The sequence below is a fragment of the Anomaloglossus baeobatrachus genome, chromosome 1 (genome assembly GCF_048569485.1).
Source record: "Anomaloglossus baeobatrachus isolate aAnoBae1 chromosome 1, aAnoBae1.hap1, whole genome shotgun sequence".
Taxonomy (NCBI): Eukaryota; Metazoa; Chordata; class Amphibia; order Anura; family Aromobatidae; genus Anomaloglossus; species Anomaloglossus baeobatrachus.
In genome coordinates this window covers 550430344-550456775 of record NC_134353.1, presented here as the reverse complement: position 1 = coordinate 550456775, position 26432 = coordinate 550430344, and positions in this window count along the sequence as shown.

Below are 26432 nucleotides of genomic sequence, written 5' to 3'. Positions count from 1 at the left end.
TTTATTTTATTCTCCATAATTACAAGAAAATACACCCCCTATTCAGCCATCAATTACAATAGGTTTAATTCTCCAGGCATCCCGTTGGAGTAACTGATAATTATTAGCAATCCGAAAAACAAATAAACAAAACAATATGTAAAGATGCATATATTTGTCATAAAGAGATTTTACGCCTCTGTTATTTTTAATTGTGAGTTAAATGTACAAGTATAATTTCGCACATTCTTTTTACTGTGGAAAAAGCCAACACATTTTACACATTTACTAATGATGGATTATTGTTAGCATATTGTTTTTCCCATAAAGACTGTGGATAAGCAAATAAATCTTGGCAGATTTTGCAGTGGTAAAAGGCATCCCACTGCCAAACGATTTCTGTTTACAGCACACAACAAATCTTATTGCAATTTAACTTGCAAATGGCATCTTAATATATACTTGCATACAATGCTTAATTAGTTTACTTGCATAGTAACTTATTTCTCAATAAGGAATTCATTGCGAGCTTGGAGAAAATAATATATTATCTCTGCTGAGCTTAAAGTTACACTTCTATGTAGGATTTCTTTGTCTCAATTAACTGTTTTTCTTGTGTTTATTGTTACGCAGGTTTTCAAGAAATTTGAAAAAAATATTTTTTTGTATTCTCTTTATACTACCATTGTATCCATTGTATAAGGACCATCTACATGTCCTTCAGGATGCTGCGTATGCTTTCATTTTTTCCCTCCCCGTGTTTCATAGCTTTTTTTTTTGCTGTTTTTGCTATGTGAAGTCTAGTTGATAATGTTTCAGTGTGCATTTATTATTAGTATCCTGCAATTGCCGTTTAATGTGCCATTGTTGTGATAAGGGCAGCATATAAAACACAGCATCTAAGACTTTATAGGGAACCTGTCAGGTCCCATGCCCTCAAAACTGCCAGCATTTTTCTATTCCTTTGTAAAGACCCTGCCTAACATATGTTTGACATATTAACACATCTTTAAAAAAATATATATTTTTACAGTTTACTTTTTATGCAAATGAACTTTTTGACTAGTTGGTGGTGTGCATTTTTTCCCAGACTAGTCAGCTCTCTCACCATGTTATCGCTTCCCTGTGGGCATGATAACATGATTTCCGTGAGGCGGCCTCATCGCCAGCTCTCTGCAAAGCACTCACATGCACATGGCTTTCTTTTGTACAGACCATTGTGGGTCTGAAGCTTGTTGCACGTGACGATACTGCTAGTCACAGTCTCGGGCCGCTCGCGAAACTTGATGTGAGAATGCAGCGGGCATGGAAGTCAATGACTAGTGCTGACGTCAGGAGTGCAGCGGAGATCATCACAGCAGGTGTTGATCTGATTTAACCTCCTGATGTCGGTGCTTGTCATCCTGGCAGATGCTCGCACTGCTGTGTGGGCAGATGCTAACACACTGCAGTGCGAGCAGCCGCAAGGCTGGTATGGGAGCAGGACACAGACTGCAGGGGGAACCGACAGAAGTCACATGGAAGTGCTTCCGTGTGGCTTCTGGGGATTTTGCGGACCCATTGACTTGTAATTTGTCACGGTCCGCAATTACAAAACAGAATAGGACATATTCCATAATAACGGAATGGACATACTGCATCCGATGTGTTTTTTTTGTAGGAACTGATGCACACGTAAGTGCTTCTGTGTGCCATCCGATCCTACACAAAAGACATTGAAAAGATAGTCTTGTCAGTAGGTCCGCAAAAAAACAGGAACTGACCAGGACAGACGCAATGGTCATCTGAATGAGCCCTAAATGGGAAACGGCAAACCTTCTTTGTGTATTTTTGGTAGGGTATGAATGATGGCAATACTACGATTGTCTACCAAAAGGTATTCAGATTGTTGTATATTTATAACGCCTAAGGAATCACCCTCTTCCAGAAGATTTAACAATTCCATTGTGACGTAAGATCTGAGGATAACTTACAATATCTGCTTTATTAATTTATCATGCTTATAACTTCTCTTCCATATAGCATATGATATAATATCACTTCTAATCCAGCTTTATCAGATGGCAGTAAGGTTATATATGGATTTTTCTGCAGTTTTATTGCTTAATATTGAGCTTTTTCAGATTAGTAGAAAAATCAATATCTTACAACGGTAATATTTTTATTTCTCATTTCATGCCTGTTTGTAAATGATTCCTTGCTGGAACTCTAGCTTGAATGGGAAATAATGGAAGATTAGCAACAGAGTTAAGTTTCCAGGTAGCAATTTCAAAATATGTTAATACTAGAGATTAATAGACCTGTGGAAGTTCATGTTCACCAGGTTCAGCCGGACTTTAGTTAAAAATTTGACCTGAACTTGATTCTGGAGCCCGAACCCCATATCATTTGAGAACTAACAGGCTCGACTCAAGTAACAAGTATAATGGAAGTCAATGATTGGGCTGTTCAGCTCTCTGCCGACATACAACCAACCATAACCTAAGCATTTCAGGGGAAGGGCGAGCTTTTTAAACATGGCATCCAAAAACGTTTTGTTTATACCCCAGTGTGGGCCAATCAGACTGCAAGTGGCTCTCACTGAGCAGAGCGCTGAGTGTACTCAAGCACCCTGACACGTGATTGAGTGCTTAGCATATGATCAGCACCCAAACTCGGACACTGACTTTTATTAACAGTCCATAATGAAGTCAGAGTTCCGGACTCCCGTTGCTTACAGTTTGGGTTTCCTCATATCTAGTTAACACTGCTTCTGTATACTACCTAAGTCCCCCTTCACATGACTATTCCAGTACATGTGGTGTCCATTTTCACATGTACAGGAGACTAGTGATGAGCGAGTACTAAAAAGCTCGGGTGCTCGAGGCTCGGGCCGAGCATCCCAAGATACTCGTGTACTCGGCCCGAGCACCGAGCCCAATGTTATCCTATGGGACACCCGAGTATTTTTGTGAAATGACCCCCGGCAGCATGTAGAAACCCTAAAAATGGCACAAAAGTCTCAGAAGAGTGCTCAAATGACATGGCAACAGCATGGGGAAGACCCCTTGAAGCATTTATCACTCAAAAGTCACAGCTGTGAACAATTTTGTCCGCGTTTTACGCTATTTTTACGGACTCACCAGAAAACCTACAAAAATGACACCAAAATGAATTTTCATGGCGGAAATGTTAAGGGCACATACCCAATAGTGAGATAGAGCTAATGTATGTTACTTTTTGAGATTAATACATGAAAGATTTTACGTAAAACATTGTGTGGCACTCCGATGTCCCTGAGAAGAGACGTACATAAAGGCCTCTGAGTCTAATGTGCCCATTTTGAGGAAGTGATTCTTTGTAGTATTTTCCTTTGCCAGGGCAGTCCAAAATTGTGAGGTTCACCAATGCCCCTGCATACAGACGTGCATGAGGGCCTGTAAACCTGAAGTGCCCATTGTAAGGAAGTGGGTCTATTGTAGTATAGCCCTTAGGCAGGGCAGCCAAAAATTGGGAGGCTCCACGTTGTCCCTGGATAGAGACGTGCATGAGGGCCTGTAAACCTGAAGTGCCTATTGTAAGGAAGTGGGTCTATTGTAGTATAGCCCTTTGGCAGGGCAGCCAAAAATTGGGAGGCTCCACGTTGTCCCTGGATAGAGACGTGCATGAGGGCCTCAAAACATTAAGTGTCCATTGTCAGGAAGTGGGTGTATTATAGTATAGCCTTTAGGCAGGGCAGCCAAAAATTGGGAGGCTCCACGTTGTCCCTGGATAGAGACGTGCATGAGGGCCTGTAAACCTGAAGTGCCTATTATAGCCCTTTGGCAGGGCAGCCAAAAATTGGGAGGCTCCACATTGTCCCTGGATAGAGACGTGCATGAGGGCCTCAAAACATTAAGTGTCCATTGTCAGGAAGTGGGTGTATTATAGTATAGCCCTTAGGCAGGGCAGCCAAAAATTGGGAGGCTCCACGTTGTCCCTGGATAGAGACGTGCATGAGGGCCTCAAAACATTGTTCCCATTGCAAAGGAGCGGGTCTCCTGTCGTTGTAATGTCCATTCTGCAAAGAATGGGGGAAAAAATTTACCACTGGGGGTATACCTGAAACAAAGGCCTAACTATTGTAACGGTCATCATGGTGGCGCATGAGGAGAAGGAGGAGCAGTCCAGCGATTATCCAAAGTCCAGAAGTGTGTACCCATGGGTGAGTGGAGGTACATGGCAAATTCCCGTTACAAACTTTAAATTCCGCTCTCATTTGCTGGTGGTGTGGTGAAGTCTGGCCCAATCCAACCCTTGTTCATCTTGATCAGAGTCAGCCTGTCAGCATTTTCAGTTGACAGGCAGGTGCGTTTATCTGTAATGATTCCACCTGCGGCACTAAAAACACGCTCTGACAAAAGGCTAGCGGCAGGGCAGGCCAGGACTTCCAAGGCGTAGAGAGCCAATTCATGCCACGTGTCCACCTTGGATACCCAATAATTGTAAGGCACAGAGGAATGTCGGAGTACAGTTGTTCGATCTGCAAGGTACTCCTTGAGCATCTGGGCAAACTTAGGATTTCTTGTGGCACTACCAAGCACCTCAGGGGCTGTGGTACGTGAGGGGCTGAGAAAACTGTCCCACATCTTAAAGACTGTTCCCCTACCTCTGGCGGATTGGACTTGTGCCTCTCTCGGCTGTACGCCTTGGTTGTCCACTGATTCCTGACCTATGCCGCTAGCGTTTTGTGAAGGGAATGCTTTGCCTACTTCCGTGACTATGGCCTTCCGGAACTGCTGCATTTTGGTTGACCTCTCCGCCTCGGGAATAAGAGACATAAAGTTCTCCTTGTAGCGTGGGTCTAACAGTGTTACCAACCAGTAATGATTGTCGGCCAAGATGTTCTTAACGCGAGGGTCACGAGACAGGCAGCTTACCATAAAGTCAGCCTTGTGCGCCAGACTCTTAACAGCCAGGACTTCAGTAGCCTGACCAACACGATGACTGAACATGCTGTCCTCCTCCTCCTCCTCCTCATCTACCCTGTCCTCTGGCCAGCCACGCTGAACCGAGGATATGACTGGTGTGCATGTCATATCCTCAATTTGGCCGGAGAGTTGCTCCATGTCTTCATCCTCCTCCTCGTCATAGTCCTCCACTGCACGTTGTGATGAGACGAGGCTGGGCTTTGTGTTATCACCCACACCCACTACTGTTTCTTGCTGCAACTCATCGCGCTCCGCCTGCAATGCATCATGTTTGTTTTTGAGCAGAGACCGTTTTAGAAGGCAGAGTAGCGGTATGGTGACGCTAATAATGGCGTCATCACCACTCACCATCTTGGTGGAGTCCTCAAAGTTTTGGAGGATGGTACATAGGTCGGACATCCATCTCCACTCCTCAGGTGTTATGTGTGGAGTTTGACCCATTTCCCGATGGCTTAGGTGATGTAGGTACTCAACAACTGCCCTCTTCTGCTCACATATTCTAACCAACATGTGCAGAGTTGAATTCCATCGCGTGGGGACATCACACACCAGTCTGTGAGCCGGAAGATGCAAACGGCGCTGAAAGCTGGCAAGGCCGGCTGAAGCAGTAGGTGACTTTCGAAAATGTGCAGACAGGCGGCGAACTTTTACCAGCAGATCAGACAGCTCTGGGTATGACTTTAGAAACCGCTGAACCACGAGGTTGAGCACATGGGCCACGCATGGAACATGTGTCAGCTGGCCTCGCCTCAAAGCCGCCACCAGGTTCCGGCCATTGTCACACACGACCTTTCCTGGCTTTAGGTTCAGAGGGGTGAGCCAGTGATCTGCCTGCTGTTTCAGAGCTGTCCACACCTCTTCTGCATTGTGGGGTTTGTCACCTATGCAGATTAGCTTCAGCACAGCCTGTTGCCGCTTCGCCGAGGCAGTGCTGCAGTGCTTCCAGCTTGGGACTGGTGTGGAGGGTAAAGTAGATGAGGATGCGCAGGAGGAGGCTGAAGAGCATGACATTCCGGAGCTGTAGAGTGTGAGTGAAACCCTGACTGAGGTAGGGCCTGCAAACCTTGGTGTGGGAAGGACGTGTTCTGTCCCTCGCTCAGACTGGGTCCCAGCTTCCACAATATTAACCCAGTGTGCCGTCAACGAGATGTAGCGGCCTTGCCCACAAGCACTTGTCCACGTGTCTGTGGTTAGGTGGACTTTGGGTGAAACAGCGTTGTTCAGGTCACGTGTGATGTTTTGTGACACGTGGTTATGCAACGCGGGGACGGCACACCGGGAGAAATAGTGGCGGCTGGGGACCGAGTAACGTGGGACAGCTGCCGCCATCAGGTCGCGGAATGCTTCTGTCTCCACCAGCCTAAAAGGCAACATTTCCAGCGCAAGCAGTCGCGAAATGTTAGCATTTAGAAGTGTGGCATGTGGGGCGTTGGCAGTGTATTTGCACCTGCGTTCAAAGGTTTGCTGAATGGATAACTGAACGCTGCGCTGGGACAAGGACGTGCTTGATGATGGTGTTATTTCTGCGTAGGCAACTGCAGGTGCAGGACCGGAGGAGGCTTGTTCGCAGGCAGCATGGACAGGGGATTGGCTCGCATGCACAACCAGCGAAGACGTAGCAGTGACATCAGCAAGCACTGCTCCTCGACTCTGTTGTACCTCCCACAAAGTCGGGTGCTTGGCTGACATGTGCCTGATCATGCTGGTGGTGGTCAGGCTGCTAGTTTTGGTACCCCTGCTGATGCTGGCACGGCAGGTGTTGCAAATGGCCTTTTTAGAATCATCTGGAGCCAACTTAAAAAACTGCCAGACTCGGGAAGACCTAACATTTGTACAGGCACCTTGTGTCGTGTTGTTGTTCCGGGGAACGGTTGCTTGACTTCTGCCTGGAGCCACCACCCTGCTTCTTACTGCCTGTTGGGATGCTATGCCTCCCTCCCCCTGTGCACTGCTGTCCTTGCTCTGCATATCCTCCTGCCAGGTTGGGTCAGTTACTGGATCATCCACCACGTCGTCTTCCTCTGCCGCACCCTGCTCCTCCTCCTGACTTCCTGACAATTGTGTCTCATCATCGTCCACCCCTTGTTGAGACACGTTGCCAACTTCGTGAGAACGTGGCTGCTCAAATATTTGGGCATCTGTACATACGATCTCCTCATGACCCACTTCAACATGAGCTGGCGAGAGGCCAGAATGTGCGAATGGAAACGTGAACAGCTCTTCCGAGTGTCCAAGTGTGGGATCAGTAATGTCCGAGGACGTGTACTCAGCCTTGTGGTAGGAAGGAGGATCAGGTTCTGAAATGTGCGGTGCAGTATCACGGCTACTGACACTTGACCGTGTGGAAGACAGAGTGTTTGTGGTGGTGCCAATCTGACTGGAAGCATTATCCGCTATCCAACTAACAACCTGTTAACACTGGTCTTGGTTCAAGAGCGGTGTACTGCTGCGGTCCCCAAGAATTTGGGACAGGACGTGCGAGCGACTAGATGTGGCTCTTTGTTGTGGCAAAATTAGAGCTTGCCCACGACCTCGGCCTCTGCCTGCACCACCATCACGTCCACTTCCTTGTTCCTTGCCAACGCCCTTGCGCATTTTGCAATGCTGTGCTGACGTGTATTCACTAGACTTGTGCGTTTTATCCAAGTTTGTGCAAATCGTGCACCTGTACGCTGCCACCGACAGGCACACACGTGCGGTTTTTAAATGCAAGCACGGACGCACTAAGAACCTAACAGGTTTTTAGGAGCGACAATTACTGAGAAGTCTGACACTATCAGCCACTGCTGACTGACGTGTATTATACACTACACTTGTGCGTTATATAATAGTTTGTGAAAAACACACACAAGTGCACCTGTACGCTGCCACCGACAGGCACACACGTGCGGTTTTTAAATGCAAGCACGGACGCACTAAGAACCTAACAGGTTTTTAGGAGCGACAATTACTGAGAAGTCTGACACTATCAGCCACTGCTGACTGACGTGTATTATACACTACACTTGTGCGTTATATAATAGTTTGTGAAAAACGCACACAAGTGCACCTGTACGCTGCCACCGACAGGCACATACGTGCGGTTTTTAAATGCAAGCAGGGACGCACTAAGAACCTAACAGGTTTTTAGGAGCGACAATTACTGAGAAGTCTGACACTATCAGCCACTGCTGACTGACGTGTATTATACACTACACTTGTGCGTTATATAATAGTTTGTGAAAAACGCACACAAGTGCACCTGTACGCTGCCACCAACAGGCACACACGTGCGGTTTTTAAATGCAAGCACGGACGCACTAAGAACCTAACAGGTTTTTAGGAGCGACAATTACTGAGAAGTCTGACACTATCAGCCACTGCTGACTGACGTGTATTATACACTACACTTGTGCGTTATATAATAGTTTGTGAAAAACGCACACAAGTGCACCTGTACGCTGCCACCGACAGGCACACACGTGCGGTTTTTAAATGCAAGCACGGACGCACTAAGAACCTAACAGGTTTTTAGGAGCGACAATTACTGAGAAGTCTGACACTATCTGGACTGTTTTAGACTGTGTACACCAGCCCCAGATATGATGAAGGCTGGTATACGGTCACCACTAGGAATGGCTATATACCCTGCCTGCCTGCCTGTATACTGCTACAATAGTCCTGACAAGGACTCTTCTGGTCACTAGCCTGTATTCCGACCTGGCTATACCCTGCCTGTATATAGCAACAATAGTCCTGACAAGGACTCTGCTACTGTACTCCGACCTGGCTATTCCCTGCCTGCCTGTATACAACTTATTGTATGTCCTGAGAAGGACTTCTGGTCACACTGTTTGCAGCCGTGCTCCGGAACTAACTATAAAGGGCCGCAAACCTTTCCCTGAAGCAGCGAAACTCTCCCTGCACTGACTGTCTGGATGGCTGTGAGCAGAGCACAGCGCGCCCGCCGGTATAAAGGCTCAGTCACGCTGTGCGGGCCGGCCAATCACTGCAATTCCACAACTAACAGGGCTGTGGCATTGCAGTGGTCTGCCAGCCAATCCCTGCATGAGGGCTGGCTCTCAAAAGAGCGCCAACATGCAGGGATGAAGACCACGAGTACAGCACGAGTATCGTGAGATTACTCGGTCCCCGCCGAGTAGCCCGAGTACAGTGATACTCGTGCGAGTACCGAGTAGTAACAAGCATACTCGCTCATCACTACTGGAGACACATTCACATGCATACTCATTAAAAGCTTTGTTGATCTTCACACCTCCGTATTTTTACATGTATCATGTGTCCATATGAGCCACACGTGTATCCATGTGATCCACACAAAGACATCCAATTTTTTGTGTCAGTACTGAAGACTAGGGCCAATAGAAGTCTATGGGTCCATCAAAGACACGTACAGCACATGGGTGACAACATTGTCATAAACAAATACTTCAGGGGAGGGTGTGCAGGGGTTTCCCATTTTTTCTTTTCTGCACACTACATCCGAAAACTCTCTTCTTATCCCCAGTCCGAGCCTTTTAAACACTGCAAGCAGCTTGCACTGGAATGATCACCAAGTGTTCTCGAGCATAGCAATGGTCGCTTGAGTGATCAGCAGCATAAAGTACCTGGACTATGTTTTTTTGGTAAAGTCTGTGCTTGGTTTGAACACCAAGCCTAAAGGCCCCATCACACACAGAGATAAATCTTTGGCAGATCTGTGGTTGGAGTGAAATCATGGATATATTGTTCCATTTGTACACAGCCACAAACCTGGCACTGATTGTCCATGATTTCACTGCAACCACAGATCTGCCGCAGATTTATCTCTGTGTGTGACAGGGCCTTTAGATTGGTCATCTTTCATTATAGCTATTAGACAAGTAAATACAGTCAGGGCCAGAAATATTTGGACAGTGACACAAGTTTTGTTATTTTAGCTGTTTACAAAAACATGTTCAGAAATACAATTATATATATAATATGGGCTGAAAGTGCACACTCCCAGCTGCAATATGAGAGTTTTCACATCCAAATCGGAGAAAGGGTTTAGGAATCATAGCTCTGTAATGCATAGCCTCCTCTTTTTCAAGGGACCAAAAGTAATTGGACAAGGGACTCTAAGGGCTGCAATTAACTCTGAAGGTGTCTCCCTCATTAACCTGTAATCAATGAAGTAGTTAAAAGGTCTGGGGCTGATTACAGGTGTGTGGTTTTGCATTTGGAAGTTGTTGCTGTGACCAGACAACATGCGGTCTAAGGAACTCTCAATTGAGGTGAAGCAGAACATCCTGAGGCTGAAAAAAAGAAAAAATCCATCGGAGCGATAGCAGACATGCTTGGAGTAGCAAAATCAACAGTCAGGTACATTCTGAGAAAAAAGGAATTGACTAGTGAGCTTGAAAACTCAAAAAGGCCTGGGCGTCCACGGATGACAACAGTGGTGGATGATCGGCGCATACTTTCTTTGGTGAAGAAGAACCCGTTCACAAAATCAACTGAAGTCCAGAACACACTCAGTGAAGTAGGTGTATCTGTCTCTAAGTCAACAGTAAAGAGAAGACTCCATGAAAGTAAATACAAAGGGTTCACATCTAGATGCAAACCATTCATCAATTCCAAAAATAGACAGGCCAGAGTTAAATTTGCTGAAAAACACCTCATGAAGCCAGCTCAGTTCTGGAAAAGTATTCTATGGACAGATGAGACCAAGATCAACTTGTACCAGAATGATGGGAAGAAAAAAGTTTGGAGAAGAAAGGGAACGGCACATGATCCAAGGCACACCACATCCTCTGTAAAACATGGTGGAGGCAACGTGATGGCATGGGCATGCATGGCTTTCAATGGCACTGGGTCACTTGTGTTTATTGATGACATAACAGCAGACAAGAGTAGCCGGATGAATTCTGAAGTGTACCGGGATATACTTTCAGCCCAGATTCAGCCAAATGCCGCAAAGTTGATCGGACGGCGCTTCATAGTACAGATGGACAATGACCCCAAGCATACAGCCAAAGCTACCCAGGAGTTCATGAGTGCAAAAAAGTGGAACATTCTGCAATGGCCAAGTCAATCACCAGATCTTAACCCAATTGAGCATGCATTTCACTTGCTCAAATCCAGACTTAAGACGGAAAGACCCACAAACAAGCAAGACCTGAAGGCTGCGGCTGTAAAGGCCTGGCAAAGCATTAAGAAGGAGGAAACCCAGCGTTTGGTGGTGTCCATGGGTTCCAGACTTAAGGCAGTGATTGCCTCCAAAGGATTCGCAACAAAATATTGAAAATAAAAATATTTTGTTTGGGTTTGGTTTATTTGTCCAATTACTTTTGACCTCCTAAAATGTGGAGTGTTTGTAAAGAAATGTGTACAATTCCTACAATTTCTATCAGATATTTTTGTTCAAACCTTCAAATTAAACGTTACAATCTGCACTTGAATTCTGTTGTAGAGATTTCATTTCAAATCCAATGTGGTGGCATGCAGAGCCCAACTCGCGAAAATTGTGTCACTGTCCAAATATTTCTGGACCTAACTGTAAATAATGAATTTGAAAAAAAAAAGATGTGAGCTCCCTTCCATTCTTGTTAACCATCAAAGGTAAAGCAGACAGCTGAGGGCTAATATTATTAGGCTGGGAAGGTCCATGGTTATTGGGCCTTCCAAGATTAAAAATACCAACCCCCAGCCAAGCCAGAAATGTTTCATCACATTAGATACACAAACTCTGGTGTTTCACCTTCGCTCTTCCTTATTGCCATGGTGCAGTGGCAATCAGGGTAATGGTTTATGGAGTTGATGTCCACTGAGAAGTCTTAGCTCACCACATCAAGCCCTGGTGTTAGTAATAAAGAGGTCTCTATCAGACACCCACATTACTAACACAGTAAGTAAAAAGAAAAGAAAAAACATACACAAAAAGTATATTTTATTTCAAAACATTCCCTCATTTACCATGTTATTAAAAAAAGAAAACCCATGCTGCTTTGCCATAGTCCCATGAATCCGCCATAGTCCACCAAATCCATTGTAGTCCAAATAATATCGGAATCCCCCCCCCACAAATTTACAAACACAGAGAAATAAAACAAGATACTTACCCTGCTTCACCAATTTATTCAAAAGAAAAAAAAAATTCCCAGCTGATCTGACATAGTTCAGGGATTCTGACGATCAAAATCTATGGAGTATTAGGCTGCTTTCACACATCCGGCTTTAGCAGTGCTCTAAAACCTATGCAACGGATGCAGCGAAAAAAACGCATCCATTGCATAAGTTTTTACATGCGGCCCGTCCGTTTTTTGCCGGTTGCGGCACGCTACTGAGCATGCGTAGTGCAAAAAACCACATGCGGCGGCCGGATGCTGTTTTTGCCGCATCGCGCCGCATCCGGCGTCCATAGGCATGCATTGGAAAAAGCGCCGCATCGGCCGGATGCGGTGCGATGCGTTTTTTTTTTTGCCGGACAAAAAACCGTGCCAGGCAACGTTCCATCCGGCTGCCGCATGGGCTAAATATGCCGCATCCGGCAAAAAACGGACCGAATGCAAGGCCATGTGGCACAATCCGGCACTAATGAAAGTCTATGCGGAAAAAATGAAACCGGCGGCAAAAAAACGGTTGCGTTTTTTCTGCAAAGAGCCGGATTGTGCCGCACAGCAAAAACCGGATGTGTGAAAGCAGCCTGCGTCTTACCCTCCATAGACTTTGCTTATAGGCAATTTCAGTCACGTCCTATGCTGCGTGACACTTGATGCCTCTGAAGAGCAGTGATATAAGTAATAATACTACTGTTCAGGGTCGCTTAGTCACCAGGTCATTCCAGGTCACACTACTCTGTGTGAAGTATGATGAGTCTAAAGAGCAATGACATCATTAACGTTATCGTTCATCAGATTCAAGGCATTCACAGCACAGCATGACCTGGAGTAACCTGGTGACCCTGAACATTACTGTTGTCACCGCTCTTCAGATCTGGAATTTCATGTGAGCAAAGTCTATGGAGTGTTAGCATGATGGTCTGTAAATTTTGTTTTTTGAAACCTCTGGACTGTCAGCCCAGATGGGATTTTTTTTATTTTGAATAAAGGGGTGAATGAGGGTAAGTGTCTTCTATTTCTTTTCATGTTTGTTTTTTCAGATATCCTTTTTTGGACTATGATGGATTTGGTGGACTATGGCAGATTCCCTGCATTATGGCAGAGCTGTATATTCATTTTTTTTAATAATATGGTAAATAATGGAATGTTTTGATGAGTATTTATTGAAAGAAATTATTTTTTGTGTGTATCTTTTTTTATGAAATGGTTAATAATGGTGGTGTCTGATAGACACCTCAATCTTACCAGGGCTTGATGCCAACTGACAGTACACAGCTAACATCAGCCCCGTAAACCATTACCCCTATTTCTACCACACTAGGGCAATCAGGAAGAGCCAAAGCAAAGTGGCAGAATTCATCTGTGATGCGCCACTTCTGAGGTAGCTGTGGGTTGGTATTTTTGGTCTGTGGAGGGCCCAAAAGCCATGGACCTTCCCAGCCTTATAATATCAGCTCACAACTGTCTGCTTTACCTTCATTGGTTATCAATAATTGGGGGGGAACCCAAGTCATTTTTTTTAATTATTTATATGGCTAATAGCTATAAAATCTATCTATCTATCTATCTATCTATCTATCTTCTATCGTTTTTGCACATCCGTGTGCTATACATGTTTTTCACAGACCATTAGACTTCTATTGGCCCTTGTCATCAGGGCTGTCACTAAAAACAGACATATTTCTCAGTGGATCACACGGACGCACATTATGGTTCAGATGGACACACAGTCTGTGTAAAAGCATGGAGGTGTGAAAATCCCCCAAAAAATTAATGAGTATGCAGGTGAGTGTACTACCAGTTGATGGAAAAATGGACACCACACATACTGGAAACATGTACATATGTATGGATGTAAGGGGTACTTTACATGCTGCAACATCGCTGCCGATATATCGTCGGGGTCATGTCGTTAGTGACGCACATCCGTCGCCGGTAGCAACATCGCAGCATGTAACACTAATGAGCGATGATCAACGATCGCAAAATCGTTCCAAAACGGTGATCGTTGACACTTCGTTTATTTCCTTAATATTGCTACTGCCACCCATACGATGTTGTTCGTTGTTCCTGTGACATCACATATCGCTATGTGTGACACCGCGGGAGTGACGAACATCTCCTTACCTGCGTCCACCGGAAGGAGGTGGGCGGCATGTTCCAGCCGCTCATCTCCTCCCCTTCTTTTCTATTGGGCGGCGGTTCAGTGACGCTTCTGTGACGTCGCTGTGGCGCTGAACAAACCGCCCCCCCTTAGAAAGGAGGCGGTTTGCCGGTCACAGCGATGTCGCAGAGCAGGCATGTGCGTGTGACGCTGCCGTAGAAATAATGTTCGCTACGGCAGTGATCACCAGATATCGGCCTCACAACGGGGGCGGGTGCTATTGCGCTCGACATAACCAGCAAATACTAGCGATGTCGCAGCGTGCAAAGTTCCCCTAAGACAGAGGTTTCCAACTCCAGTCCTCAAGGCTCACCAACAGTGCAGGTTTTTGGGATTTCTCTAGTATTGCACAGGTGTTAATGTAATTACCTGCCCAGGTGCTGGTTCCAACATCAGTGCAATGCTAAGCAAATCCTGAAAACATGCACTGTTGGTGGGCCTTGAGGACTGGAGTTGGGGAACCCTGCCCTAAGAGACATAATAGCAGCTAGTCTCAACCCACCAGCTCATAGTTAATAGCAAATTAGAGACACAGCCTGCAGAAGGAAAACCTGGTGAAAATGTAGTATACAAATCATGTTTTCTCCAGAGATATTTTTATCCCTCATGTACATGCACAGGAAAGTCAAGTTCAAGTTATAGTTAGCCCTTAAATTTAGAATTGAAAAAAAAATAACTTCATTTGAGATCTGGAACTGAATGGGTGTTATAAAAGTGGTACCATATTCATAAAAGGGTTCACTTTCCATTTCTTTTTCACATGACTAGCAGGGTGGTTTTTGCTTATCTCTCATTAAGACAATTTAAGCTGATTAGCAATAGATACTCCACTGTGGTCTTTTGATCCTGCAGGCTGATACACTAAATTGTAATATAATTGATACTGCCCCTCTATCATCTAGTAAATACTTAAAAAAAATTGCAGGAATGTAAAAATGTGTCTTCAATGAAAATAGATTTTACCTCTCAATTGAAAGTTTTGAGAATAAATGATCAGTCCTTGTGGAAAAGGAAGTAGATTTATTTGATAAGATATATTACAAAGATTCTTATTTTCATGTGTACCAATGATTCATGAAATTAAAATTAAAATGATGGGTACTGTTTAAATATTATCTCTTGAGTATACTAGTGGCTTACATTGATGCAGACAATGATATGGACATTATTATAGACAGTCCCCACAGCATTGATAAGGAAAAAAAGGCTATTTTACTTCCCATTCCCAGTTCTTCATTGTCATTGAACTAATTCCTTCTCGGGCTTTACCACTAAAGGCCGCTTTACACGCAACGAGATATTGCTGGGGTCACGGAATTCGTGATGCACATCCGGCCTCGTTAGCATCGTCGTTGCGTGTGACACCTACGAGCGTCCACTAACGATCAAAAATACTCACCAAATCGTTGATCGTTGACACGTCGTTCATTTCCCAAATATCGTTGCTGGTTCAGGACGCAGGTTGTTCGTCGTTCCTGAGGCAGCACACATCACTACATGTGACACCCTGGGAACAACAAACAACAGTGTTCCTGCGTCCTCCGGCAACGAGGTGGGAGTGTCGTTAATGCGGCTGCTCTCTGCCCCTCCGCTTCTATTGGTGGCCCGCTGTGTAATGTCGCTGTAACGCCGCACGAACCTCCCCCTTAAAGAAGAGGTTGTTCGCCGGCCACAGCGACGTCGTTAGGAAGGTAAGTACGTGTGACATGTACCTGCGATATCTTTCGCCACGATTAGCGATTTGCCCGGGACACACGAACGACGGGGTCGGGTGCTATCGCTAGCGATGTCACAGCGTGTAAAGCGGCCTTTACACCTGTTTTCTGGCAGGTAGTGTAGCCATCTGGGTGGTAACAAAATAGTCAATTTTGTTCAGATGAATAGTCTTACTTTTGACTTTTGCACCAAAATCTTGGATAGTCTAGGTAGCTTTTTGACCATCTTGACAATAATTCATGTAGTAGGACCATGATTAGCATTCTGGTCAGGATGATAATAAATAAGTATCTTTGCATGACATCTAACTTCTGAGATAACAGTAACATTTTAATCCGTTGATAAAAGTTTAGCTTGTAAATAAAACAAGAACAATTTCACAATTGACTTCTTATATTCTAATGCAATTTGGAAAGGCACAGCAAATGTGTCCAGATGATAATGGCATTTGACAGTTCGAAATGTATTTATAGATGTTTCCAGCTCCATCTAAATTCTTATAGGATTATCCAGGATTTTGTGGGTTTATCACTGCAGACACACAGGATTAACAGCCTGATGAAGTCAAAAAGAATTATTCCAATGCTGCTGTGTGTTTTTAAAATAGAAAGTGTTTTAACTGCTCATGTCATTACCATAATACCACTAATCTAATCAGCTTTTAAATAAGGTAATTACCTTTCTGTGCTGTTTAAATCTAAACATTATTTAAATAGATTGCTGCAGAAATGTTTTATTCTTCAGCTCATTAAGTGGACTGTATTTATGGTCTTTTAAAGGGGTTGTCCAGGACTGATAAAGTTTTAGTTAGCCCTCATATTAATTAAGAATAAAATGGTTTTTAAATTCAGCAGTTGTGAAATATTTCCCTTGCTGCGGTGTCCGGCAGAAATTAGCACCACTGCCTTTGAATCATTGTGGTGCTAAGTTTGCACACTGCCTCTCGGTTTTCTCTGCAGCCTATGCTGTGTGATGTATGAGACACCCATACAGTGCACAGAAAAGGCTTTCCCCACTGGGATGGTGTCACATACTGACACTGTGACAATATATATAAACTTTATTGTGAACAAGTGTTGAGAAATACTAATTATAATGTATGTTATCAACATACCACTTATATTATGGTGTTATTGAACTCTTTGTTCCACAATGTTATTAAATGGATTATTTGAGAAGGAAATAAAATGACATTCTTAATAGAGTTCAAACTGCAGCCCATTCTAGTTATATGTCAGTGCAAGTTGCAGATTTAAAACATACAGCTCCTCTCAATTGATAAGAAGTGTAACACACATACTGTACTTGAGTTAGTGGCCTGATGTGTGAAGCAATATATCTATTCTTCACTGAGCACAAAGGGTATCTCCAGGTTCATCCTCCTAAATGTTTATTTGTTTTCCAGTTGGGTGTAGTCAGTCTCTGTAAACTGTTTTAAAGTTATCAGACTGATAGAGGAGGATAAAACTAGAGATCTCTTCCTCAAGCACAACATGGGTCAAAATATTTCTTAACACATCACAGCCTTTCTCTCAGCCAGCTGCTGACTGAGGGATGTGTGATACAGCTCTTGTTAATCAAGACAAGACACAGTTCTTTGGAGCTATTTGTCTTCAGTCTGCAGCCCTTTCTTACATGTGACTAGGATGAGCTGTAGTTTGGGTTATATCAGGGACTCTATTTTACCTCATTCTTAAAGAACCCCTTTAAGTGGCGTGCTGCTATGGAACCTGGCCAAGCATTACTAATCATAGCAAGTTTAACAGATGTTATCTGATAAAAAGGATGGCTTAACATATAGAATTTTTGAAATGCTGCTTTTTTCCCTTTTTAAAAAAAACTAGCAGCCAGAGGTAGGCTGTTAGTAGGGAGATAAAACAAATGCACTACTCACTGCTTCTAACAATTAGATTTTACCTATTGTTACTTTAGTAGATGTACGAGGGGCTGCTTATAGGTCTTTGGCTTTACCCAGAAAGAAATGAAACTTTACATTTATTCCACATACTCTCCACGGATGTCAACACACTGCTTACATTGGTATTCCAAGTTTTGTAAGCCTAGCAAAAAGAAGGATTTCGGTTGTGCCTAGCAGCCATGGCATCAGAAATGGTGTGAAATTTGGTACCCTTGAAGTGTTTCTTCAGGTTTGGAAACAGATAATATTCGGAGGGAGCTCTGACAGTCTTGCCATGGTCGCTTGTTCATTGTGAGCAGAGGCGTTGTCTTGCAGGAATAAGATTCCTTTGGACAGCTTGCTGTGCCTTTTGGCCTTTAGAGCTGCCTTCAATTGTTCTAAAAGTTCAATGCAATACATTGCATTGATGGTGGAACTCTTTTTGAAGGTAGTTCCACTAGCAGCACGCCCTCCTTATCCCAGAACACAGACGCCATCACCTTAGTGTCTGATTTTTGCACCCTGAACTTCTTTGGATGAGGAGAGCCACTGTGCCTCCACTCTTTTGACTGCTTTTTGTTCTCAGGCTCATACAAATAAATCCAGATCTTATCCATAGTGACCAGTCGATCCAGGAAGTTCTTATCAGTTTGGAAACACTGACAAATGGACCGAGAAGTTTTCACTCGCATGCTTCTCTGTTCTGTTGTCAAACATTTGCGGACCCACTTTGCAGATATCTTCCTCATGTCCAATTCGTTGATTCTCCAGTATGAGGTTGTGCACAGCATCGACGATCTCCGGAACAATAACCACTTTCGGTCATCCAGGATGTTCCTCATCATTGGTGCTGAACTGGTCAGTTTTAAATTTGGCAACCCAGTTCTTACCTGTGGAATATGAAGTGCATTGATTCCCCAGTGTATACGACTTATCACCATGAATATCTTTTGAGGACTTTCCTTGCAGAATCAAGAATTTTATCACTCCTCTGCTCTCAGCTGCTGTGAATATCACATTAGACTCCGTCATTTTGTTTTCCCGCATGCATAGAACACTGTTGCCAAAAGCAACAAACACAAAATTTTGAAAACATATATTAGACACATAAGGCTTTCATGTGATGTAATATTCGTTACTATAGAAACAAAAAAAGATTAATAAGCCAGAGACTTATCAGCAGCCCTTCGAACATGTTAGTATATTTTTGTGTCATATGCCATTCTTCGTTTCCTCCCACTTATGTGCCGTCTCTGGTGTTGCAACTGAAAATAGGCCTACATACTAAAAGCTGGTCCTAATGCCAAAATACTGCAGGATGCAGACAGGTCCAGTAACATAACATAAAGGAAGAAATGCTACAAAATACTGATGAACATTCACTTGCACACCTACCATTCACGAGGGACTGGTAGCTTAGTAATAATAATGCACATAAGGGAGCCAGTCACACAGATATGTATAGGGCACAACTTACAGCCTCTTGGCCACACCTATGGTATTACATCAGGTGAGCTGCTCAGTATTATCTAAGTGAGGGAGCAGGTGTAAGGACCTGCAAGGCAATGGAATTGCGATGTGAATTGAAAGCTTGTGTCATTTGAGAAAAATATCATTTATTACCATCTGTAATTTTAATCTTTGCAGTATCCAGGCAGGCAGCCAGCTCACAGTTCCACAATTGTATTCAACAGTATCCTAGTGATGCAGATATCATTATAAATGTGACTTATAAATGTGACACTAGGTGGAGAGGATTGGGCATCGTTGGGCACTAGCCGCCCTGATTCACAGGTTCCATAGTGGCTGCATCTTCTGCCACTATTAGCAGACACTGACTTTTATATTATTTATGATCTTTCTGTTATAATCCAAGAGTGTATTCGACTAAATTAAAAATGTTGTTTCTAGTGCTGATGAAATTCAGGAGTGACTTGAAATGATATGACAGAATAAGTTCGGAGTTCACACAGTTTATTTTCAGATGTGTAAGCAAAGTGAGAATGGATTCCAAAGCATCAGAAAAGGAATGATCGGTGTACAGCAAATTCTTGTGAAATTGAAATGATGAAATGAGGACATTTTATTTTAAAGCTACAGTTGGTACATTTTCTTACAATAGAATAATGATTGATGTGGATGTGACAATATGTGATAAGGTTTCGATTCATAGAATCTTTATCAAATTATTCACAGGTGAATGATGAAGACAAGAATTAGCAACCAACAGGTAGACTGTCTTTATCGGTCGCTTTACAGTGCCATGTGAGTAAGGTACAGTTGGTGAATTTTCTTGCAATTAGGGAGGAGCGAGTAGTGAAATACTCAGACTCTCGATACTCGTAACGAGTAGGTGCTAGTACTCGAGTACTCGTTATGAGTAGCAAATCCAATACATGTCAATGGGAAATCTGAGTAATTGTCTGCTGGACCCTACAAAGCGGTCTGGGGGCTGAGTAAAAGGCTAAAATAGATGCATGATTGTTTAAAAGCCAGGCGGTAAAAAGTTGCTGGCTTTTTTAAACAATCAGCTCATGCACATTCCCCGCCCAGGTCCTTCGCTCCCTGGTGTTGCGCTCCCTGCAGCCCTGTGCTTTGCTCCCCGCTCCCTGGTGCTTCGCTCCCCGCTGCTCTGTGCTTTGCTCCCCGTTGCTCTGTGCTTCACTCCCCGTTGCCCTGTGCTTCGCTCCCCGCTACCTGTGCTTCACTCCCCGCTCACTGATGCTGATCTCCCTGCCCGGTCTTAACTTAGGATCGTGCGGGAGGCGACGGGGGAGTGAAGCACTGGGCACCGGAGAAGGGAAGCATCGGACGGGAAAGCCGTCGGGGAAGTCTTATCTGTCTCCCCGCTGCCATCCAAGGTGCTGTTCCTCTACTTCTGTAGCCCCTTTTCCAATGCACCAGGGCAGCTGGATGAGCCGGGTAGGCGCTAGATGTGGCATATCTCATGGATATGCCAAATCTGGGGTGGCTGCCGGTTTCTATTATTACCCTGGGGGGGCAATAACTATGTGCCCCCCAATGGGGAGAATACCAACCCCCAGCTGTCTGTTTTATCTTGGCTAACTATCAAAATTTGGTTGGACCCTACGTCATTTTTTTAATTCATTTATTTATTTACACACTCGGCTGTCACATGGAGTGGGCGGGGCGATGCCGTGCATATTACATTAGGTGTAATGAGTGGCTCCGAAAGTAGAGGAACAGCACCGTGGACAGCAGCGGGGAGCCAGGTAAGACTTTACCGACGGCTTTCCCGTACGATGCTTCCCTCCCCGCTGCCTCGCTCCCCTGCCTGGCGCTTCCCTTCCCACTGCCCGGTGCTTCGCTCCCCTTGATCCTAAGTTAGGACCGGGCGGGGAGCACAGCATCAGGGAGCGGGAAGCGTAGCACAGAGCAGCGGGGAGTGCAGCACCAGGGAGCGGGGAGCAGAGCACAAGGCAGCAGGGAGAAAAGCACAGGGCAACAGAGAGCAAAGCACAGGGCAGCAGGGAGTGAAGCACCAGGGAGCGGGGAGTGAAGCACAGTACAGCGAGGAGTGCAGCACTAGGGAGCAAAGGAAACGGGCGGGGAGCTAATGTGACGCCCTGGGCAAGCCAGGGGTCATAGGTCATAACACCACCACACCCTACACCCCCGTTAGAAACATCAAAGCTTACCAAAAATCCTTGTTGCCTTCCTCCAGGGGCTGATGTCCACACCAGGGGGTGGGCCAGGCGGTTGGCTCCGCCCACCGAGGAGTTCACAGCTCTGGAGGCGGGAAAACCAGGCAGTTAAGCTAGGGAAGTAAAGGAGTAAACAGCTAAGATAGAGTTTGGAGTTTGAAGAGATGAGTTGAGGAGAGTGAAGAGTCGAGTGGAGGAGTTGAGTTAGGTAAGAGAAGGAAGTGGCAAAAGAGGACAGTAAGAGTGGTGACAGAAAAGAAACAGTTAAGAAAGCCTGAAGTTAGTCCGGGTGAGTGCCCTGGACTGAGAGACAGCAAGGTCAGCAGACGGCGGTGACTGTCTGCAGGGGTGACTGCTCGGAGGTTGCTGGAAGGACCGCGGACGGGTGGTGGCCCGGCGGTTTGGAGCAGTATACGAAGAGCAGCCAGCACCAGGGCAGGGGCCTTTCGGATCCTGGCAAGGCTAGGAGTCGCCGTGAATTTGCCAAATCCGTTAGTGAAGGGGACCTCTGGGTCTCCCAACAAGCAGGTCCCGATTGAAGGCAACCGTCCAACCATTACAGAGAGACACCGCCACCGCCAGGGCACCAGTTTCTCAGGGCCAGCGCCTGCGGGCAAAGTAGGCCTCCTCCGGCCCATATCCAAGCCGGGGAGCGGGTTACCGGTGGGAACCCATCGCAACCATCATCATCTTAGGTGCAGGAAAAAGGGACCGTCACCGTCAACTACTGGGGAAAGCAAGTGCAGCCGTCCGTGGGAACCGTCTTTCCAGCCGTGTGTTTTACCGAGAAGTGTGTCATAGTCTCAGGCTGAGTGAGTACCACAGTGCCGCAAGGCACAGAGCTGCCCCCGCGTCCCTGCACCCCACCAAGCCCTGCATCACCCACCACATCACTGGGCCCCGGGACAACCAACCCCCTACCCACGGAGGGGAGGACTAACATCTAGCTGCTCCATACCATCACTCCCGGGATTCCCTTATAGAGCAGCGGTGGTGTCAACAAATCACCACAACCGTGGGTGGCGTCACGGACAATAAACAATCCCCACACCCAAAAACCCCCTTTCACTCACAGGCGAGGAGCGCCGCTAGAGTCCCCGGGATCCGGCCCATCGCTCGAGCCACCGAGCAGCAGCAGGCCGCAGCGGCAGCCAGACCCGAGCAGTGGGAGAGCGCGGCGTCCCCTCCTCCGCCCGCGACAACTTGGCGTCACGAACAGGATCTTACCGCTCTGCCGTCTGGTAGAGGTGCGCCTTGTTATCGCCGGAGGTGTCCGGCCGGAAAATTTCAGAAGCCGCCATCTTTGGCGCGAAGAGTTCCCACTCGAGCGTCTTCTCGAGTAGCAGAGTCGCGAAGGCCAAAACCCCACCCCGATAGAGGAGGGGCCGGAAAGAAGCTAAGGGGGACGCGATGGCGGCTGGACGCATGTGAGTGTGGCGGTGCAAATAGAAACACTGAGGCCCCACGACCCCCCGACCTTCGCCGAGAATGTCCGCCCCGCTGAGTTATGCGGAGGCTACCGAGCTGGTGCCCGGGACAGCGGCATGGCTGAGGGCCCGAACGGCGGGGATCTGCCGGCACTACCGGAGCCAGATCTGCAGGCTGATGGAACAGTGGACCGCGGAGGTGGAGGATGCAGCTGCGGTTGCACGGGTGTATGGCATGGAGGCCATGATGGAGGAGCTGGTGAGTGACCCACGCCCCTGTGTCCCTGAGGGACCCGGTCTGCCCCTGGCCCCCATGCCGCCTCCCTTCTTAGTGCCCGTGCATCGCGCTACGTATGACCCGTCCAGTGTACACCCCTCCGTGACGGTGGCTGAAAGAGTGGCGAGCCTGGAGGCTGCGGCAGCTGGCAGCAACCCGCCTGGCGCGGGGGCAGAAGATAGCGACTCCGGGCCTGACACTGAGCCCGTGTCGGAGGAAGAGGAGGGGGTCGTTGCCCTGCCTGGCATGGAGGCCACATATGTCCCCCGTACTGGAAACAACGGGTATCGGGCAGCCCTTCGCCGCCGTGCCTGCTATGCACTGGAGGGGCTGGTGCCCGTGTTCTTCCACCCCGAGCCGGGTGAGAAGGACGAAAATGCCCAGTAAAGGCAACGGAGCACCGTTGCACCGTCCCCGTTGGGACCACAAGTCTGTGTGAGTTTATGTTTGAAAAATTTTTGAAAATGAGAATGATTACCGAACAGTAACCTGATTTGCACCGTGATTAGGAAAACCGGCCGTTGCCGGCAGTGTTGTCCCCGTAGGGACCGTTTGAAAAGTTGCATGGAGAACTTTCCATGGACAAGCCCGTGAACTTGCAGGGCAACCACAAATGTTAAGTGGAATGTAAATAAGTTGTTTTACCGTTACCGTTTCCGCAGTTGCCGCCTCCGGAGAGGCAGGTTGGAGGGAGGCCCCGCAGTAGAGCCGGCTGGGGCCCAGCCACCATAGGAACCAGTGGCTACCCTCTGGAGGGGAAGGACAGATCCCGCTTGGGTAACTTGTGCTGGACTGGGGTCAAGGGGTGCTTCCTGGGTTTTAGGGGCAGCATCAGGGCCAGGTTACTTGGGTGGGAGAGAGCGGAGACCGTAACCGTAAACCGTTTGCAACGTTTAAGTACTGAACCTCCCGATGTGGGATGATGTCATAAATTGTTATGTTTACCGTTTTACCTTTTATATATTTTCAGAAAATAAAACCGGTGTTGCACGGGCAGCCCGCGGACGGTCTGCATTTTGCTAAGGGGGAATGTGACGCCCTGGGCAAGCCAGGGGTCACAGGTCATAACACCACCACACCCTACACCCCAGTTAGGAACACCAAGACTAACCAAAAATCCTTGTTGCCTTCCTCCAGGGGCTGGTGTTCACACCAGGGCGTGGGCCAGGCGGTTGGCTCCGCCCACCGAGGAGTACACAGCTCTGGAGGTGGGAAAACCAGGCAGTTAAGCTAGGGAAGTAAAGGAGTAAACAGCTAAGATAGAGTTTGGAGTTTGAAGAGATGAGTTGAGGAGAGTGAAGAGTCGAGTGGAGGAGTTGAGTTAGGGAAGAGAAGGAAGTGGCAAAGGAGGACAGTAAGAGTGGTGACAGAAAAGAAACAGTTAAGAAAGCCTGAAGTTAGTCCGGGTGAGTGCCCTGGACTGAGAGACAGCAAGGTCAGCAGACGGCGGTGACTGTCTGCAGGGGTGACTGCTCGGAGGTTGCTGGAAGGACCGCGGACGGGTGGTGGCCCAGCGGTTTGGAGCAGTATACGAAGAGCAGCCAGCACCAGGGCAGGGGCTTTTCAGATCCCGGCAAGGCTAGGAGTCGCCGTGAATTTGCCAAATCTGTTAGTGAAGGGGACCTCTGGGTCTCCCAACAAGCAAGTCCCAATTGAAGGCAACCGTCCAACCATTACAGAGAGACACCGCCACCGCCAGGGCACCAGTTTCTCAGGGCCAGCGCCTGCGGGCAAAGTAGGGCTCCTCCGGCCCATATCAAAGCCGGGGAGCGGGTTACCGGTGGGAACCCATCGCAACCATCATCATCTTAGGTGCAGGAAAAAGGGACCGTCACCGTCAACTACTGGGGAAAGCAAGTGCAGCCGTCCATGGGAACCGTCTTTCCAGCCATGTGTTTTACCGAGAAGTGTGTCATCGTCTCAGGCTGAGTGAGTACCACAGTGCCGCAAGGCACAGAGCTACCCCCGCGTCCCTGCACCTCACCAAGCCCTGCATCACCCACCACATCACTGGGCCCCGGGACAACCAACCCCCTACCCACGGAGGGGAGGACTAACATCTAGCTGCTCCATACCATCACTCCCGGGATTCCCTTATAGAGCAGCGGTGGTGTCAACAAATCACCACAACCGTGGGTGGCGTCACGGACAATAAACAATCCCCACACCCAAAAACCCCCTTTCACTCACGGGCGAGGAGCGCCGCTAGAGTCCCCGGGATCCGGCCCATCGCTCGAGCCACCGAGCAGCAGCAGGCCGCAGCAGCAGCGGCAGCCGGACCCGAGCAGTGGGAGAGCTCGGCGTCCCCTCCTCCGCCCGCGACACTTGCATCAGCTGATTGTTTAAAGACGTCGGCGGCTTTTTACCACCTGGCTTTTAAACAATCATGCATCCATTTCAGCCTTTTACTCAGCCCCCAGACCACTTTGTAGGGTCCAGCAGACAATTACCCCAATTTCCCATAGACTTACATTGGACTCGCTATGCCTAACGTGTAATTACAAGGATAATTATTGAATGTTCTCAGTGACAGGAACAAAATTATAATCTTGTGATACCTTTTAATGGCTAATAAAATAAAATAAAGTGACTTTATTTAGTTAGCCATTAAAAGGTACCACAAGATTAGAATTTTGTTCCTCTCACTGAGAACATTCAATAATTTTTCAACTGGCTAACATGGTACTAAAACCTTTTCACTTGATTACAAGGATACTCGCGGAGTAACGAGTAGTCCAAATACTGTACTACTCGGTGAGTACCGAGCAGTAATGAGTATACTCGCTCATCCCTACTAGACATGAACCACCCCCCTAGTAATCGAGTTCGGTTCCGTTCATCGAACGGTGGCTCAGCTCGGCGAACATTCAACGAACGTTTGACGAACACCTTCGAACCCCATTGAAAACAAAAGGAGGAAAACACAAACACATACAAACACATGGAAAACACATTCTAAGGTATCCAGTAGGTGACAAACAACTCACAAGACACCACAAACACATGGAAAAGTGACAAGTACATATACTCATGGGAAAACAAAAGAGCTGGATGAGTAAAAGGAGGAGAAGACACAGATATAGGCATGTCATGCCCTTCTAAAATCATGTAAAACACAGCAAGGGGACTACAACCAGAGTCTCCTTTTTCTCAAAAAATCGGGCCACAACAGACACCACTTAAGTGGCATCAGTTGTCGCCCAGCTGCAAACTTGACAGGTTGATTTGCATGAAGCACATTCAAAAATCAACAAGCATTTACTCTCCCCAGGATGA